Source organism: Scyliorhinus canicula, chromosome 13, assembly GCF_902713615.1.
Source record: "Scyliorhinus canicula chromosome 13, sScyCan1.1, whole genome shotgun sequence".
NCBI lineage: Eukaryota > Metazoa > Chordata > Chondrichthyes > Carcharhiniformes > Scyliorhinidae > Scyliorhinus > Scyliorhinus canicula.
Window position 1 is genome coordinate 50,369,407 of NC_052158.1, and position 4,203 is coordinate 50,373,609.

The 4,203-nt window shown below is 50.0% G+C and overlaps 1 non-coding gene across 1 annotated transcript; it reads left to right on the forward strand.

The window, feature by feature from the left end:
* The first annotated feature begins 3,658 nt into the window (after positions 1–3,658).
* Positions 3,659–3,815, forward strand: LOC119976854. Its single transcript, XR_005463028.1, has one exon. It is a non-coding gene; the product is annotated as a U1 spliceosomal RNA (small nuclear RNA).
* The last annotated feature ends 388 nt before the right edge of the window (positions 3,816–4,203 follow it).

Here is a 4,203-nt window from a genome sequence, read left to right on the forward strand (position 1 = left end):
AGTAGTGTCGATCTTCATGCATACCCACAGCCTCGCTGGGTATAACACCCCAAACTTCACTCCCTTCTTAAAGAGGGTCGCCTTTGCCCGGTTGAACCCAGCAAGTCTCTTGGCCAGCTCCGCTCCCAGATCCTGATAGATGAGCACCTCACTGTTCTCCCATTTGCTGCTCCGTTCCTTCTTGGCCCACCGCATGATGCGCTCCTTATCTGAAAAACAGTGAAAACGAACCACCATGGCCCTCGGCGGGTCATTCGCCTTGGCCTTCCTTGCGAGGGCTCTGTCCGCTCCATCCACTTCTCGGTTCGAGGGAAAGCCCCCGCTACCATCAGCGACTCCAGCATACCGGACACATATGCTCTCGCATCTGGTCCCTCAATGCCTTCAGGAAGACCAACAATTCTGAAATTCTGCCTCCTGGTCCTGCGCTCCAGCTTCTCCTGCAGCTTCCTGTGGCGGTCACCTAGCAACTCCACCTTGTGCTCTAGTGCAGTTATCTCGTCCTCTTGGTTGTATAGTTTTAGCTCAATCTCCTTAATCGCTTTCCCCTAGGTCGCCATTTGGTCGATCGATGCTTTAATCGGGTCAAGCGTATCCCTTTTTAGCTCGGCAAACCAACTCTTGAAGAACTCTTGAAGGGCAGCACGGTAGCCTTGTGGATAGCACAATTGCTTCACAGCTCCAGGGTCCCAGGTTCGATTCCAGCTTGGGTCATTGTCTGTGCATCCTCCCCGTGTGTGCGTGGGTTTCCTCCCGGTGCTCCGGTTTCCTCCCACAGATGTACAGGTTAGGTGGATTGGCCATGATAAATTGCCCTTAGTGTCCAAAATTGCCCTTAGTGTTGGGTGGGGTTACTGGGTTATGGGGATAAGGTGGAGGTGTTGACCTTGGGTAGGGTGCTCTTTCCAAGAGCCGGTGCAGACTCGATGGGCCGAATGGCCGCCTTCTGCACTGTATATTCTATGAACTCCATCTGCTGCTCCTTTGGGCAATGAGCCGCCGCTCCCTGGTCATTGCCGTGGCCATGCTTCGCCGCACTGCCAGCCCCCCTTGCTTCTCTCTATTGTGTCTAAATCATTTTACACAGCCACTTCTGGTCCAGCTATCCATACATCGGGGGGAAATCCTCCTTACTATTGCTCACTCCACCGATTTAGTTCATAAAGTCCACAAAAATCCAGGAAAAAAGGTCCAAAAGTCCGTTTCAGGCAGGAGCTATCGAATGTGCGACCCACTCCTCCATGGCCGCCACCGGACGACCCCCATATGCCTTCTTAACTACCTAATCAACTTGGCCTGCCACATCCGGGGATCTGTGAATATGCACTCCAAGGTCCCTCTGATCTTCAGTACTTTCCGTGGTCCTATCATCCCTCGTGTAATCCTTTGCCTTGTTAGCCCTGCCCAAGTGCATTACCTGACACTTTTCCAGGTTAAATTCCATTTGCCACTGCACTGCCCAGCTGACCACTCCATCGATATCCTTAGGCCGTCTATGGCTATCCTCCTCGCTATTTACCAGTGTTAAAATCCCCTTTGTGGGCCAAGGACTGCGCTCCATTCGGTTACCCCCTTACACAGCTGAGTATGAATTCCCTCGATAATTGAGGGCAATTTTTCCCCTTAACAAGGGTGATCAACACAGCATAAAAACCCTGACTTGGGTGCAGGTCAGGGAGGGTGACCCTTCGGAGAGAGGTGTTATAGTTTGTCATAGTTTTGTGTACACTGTAATAAACCTGTCATTAATTCTGACCCCACTGTTCCTGTCATCTCTGCCATTCGATTACTACATTGGCGACGAGGACAAAGTGCCGCTGACGCACTTCATTCAGGCCCATTGGAGCATCCACTCCGGCTGGGGAGATGTCGCACATCGGGAAACTCAACCAGTTCGACGCAGGTACCACTGACTGTACCCGAGACATAGTCGTACGATCTTTCGGTCAAGTCGAATGGGATCAGTGGGGATGAAAGGCAAATGTTAACCTACTGGCGGAAGTTGGGAGACCCACCTACATGATCATCAAGATCCTCATGCATCCGGACAGACCAGACTCCCAAGTCTTTTGCCACGTTGTTGACCCTTGTCGAGGTGCACCTTAACCCATAAATCCTAATGGTCTGCCAATTCCGGTTCCACACCGCCATGTAGGCTAAAGGAGAATCAAATGGTGTGTTTTGGCGCACTTGAGGATGCTCGCCACTGCATATGACTTTAGGGCTGCACTGTCCGAATGCTTGCTGGACGGGTTCATTGTCGGCTCCGAGCCGCCGATACCCAAAGATGACTCCTTACGGAGATTGACTTATCCCTCCAGAGGACAGTGGACATTGCCATGGAGCGAGGGATTCAAGAGTTACAGGACCTGGTGGCCCTGAACCTCTGCCCCCGAATGACCGCCGACCAACTGCTCCTGGACCATGACGACACGAGATGTCGTGAAGCGAGAACCGCAGGACCCAAGGCCATCGCAAAGGCAACCGGGAGGATTCTCCCGAGACTGAATGCCACAATGGCACCATGAACAAGGCCGGGATGCCAGAGAAGCCCGGAGGGCCCCATTGCCCGGTGGAATCCCAGGCGTTACTGCTCCCCTCGAGGCCGAGCGTTCAATGTGGAGGACCAGGAATAAGAGTAACAGCAATTACACTGCATTGCTATCCCCAGGTTTATGTCTGTCCGAATTGCGTTAAAAGTCAACTGACACCCATTGACATGGAGCTCGATACTGGGGCAACCTTCTCGGTGATCAACTGCCGGACGTTCAACGTTATCAAGTCCTGTCTCCAGACCTTGGAACTTCAGGACACGGATGGCAGATTGACAACATCCACTGGAGAGCCGTTGGCCATTGAGGGAACCACGTATGTGTCCATGGCGTATGGGGACAAGCCAGCATGTGTGCTCATGGTGGTAGTTCATGGAAGAGGACCCAGTTTACTGGGCCGCGATTGGCAACGCCACCTGAAATTGGATTGGAAGCTCATCTGTTGAATGTATCGCCACGGCCCGGAAGAAGTGTTGACAAAGTTTCCAGACATTTTCGCAGAGGCTTTGGTGTGGATTAGGATGCGCAGCCCCATTATTTCCAAACCCGCCCGAAGCCATACGCACTGCAACCAAAGGTCAGTTCCGAGCTGGATCGGCTGGATCCCCAAATGTAAGCCTATTGTGACACTAATAAAGATTATATTTATATTTTTTTAAATGGTAAAACAATGAGATTTTTCTGCTCCTTTGCCTTCGTAGAGTGAGGTGTCAGCCTGAGAGGTGACGGAGCAGCGACATCAGATGGACATTACCTGTATTGCAGGCAGCATTCAGCAGGGTGGTTCATTTCTATTTATGATGTGGAAATGCTGGCAATGGACTGTGGTGGGTATAGTAAGAGGTCTTACAATGACAAGTTTGTTTCAAATCACTAGTTTTCGGAGCGCAGCTCCTTCCTCAGGTGAGTTTTTTTAAGTATGGTAGTCCCTGTATCGATGCAGCCTTTCCTCGAGAGGAATAGTCCAACATATCACTGCAATTGTTGAGAAGAATTGATTTGTCCCAGTGGCAACAAATCTGAACAGAGGGATATTGTGACTAAACATTGTGTGAGTGTGAGAGGAGGTCTTGATGTGGGGTGACAATGTGTGAGAATTATTGAACGGACTTACCTGGCAGGAGAGAGTCGATGATCAGGCAGGTTTATCTCCCAGGGTGAGACTATACCATTGCTCTCTGCAATGTCACCTGCCATATCCCCAAATGCGGATAATCTGTTGCAGAATTTGTGGCAATGGGGAGGGTGTTTACAATTTCCCCTGATTTACAAATCAAACGTCGGAGCTCACAATTTGAAGTATTGAGTGGGTAAAACATTTTTTTGGTAGTTTTGATCTGGAAACTTGCAGCCATTATGTTGTGTAAGGAAATTAATTTCTCACCCACCGGTTTACTCAATCTTCACACCTGGTCCACTGCCACTACAGGATTTTCAAAGCTGCTTCCCAAAACATAAGTTCAGTCACAATGGTGGAAGGAAAATAAACCCCCAAACTCTCTGAAAGTGACATTGAAACAAAAAGTGTTGCAAGTACTCAGCAGGTCTGGCAGTATCTGTGTGGAGAGACAAAGTGCAAATAAGTGTGGAAGGCTCTGTGTCACTGCAATATGTTCTGTCGAGAAACATTCAAGCGTGTATTTCGATAACT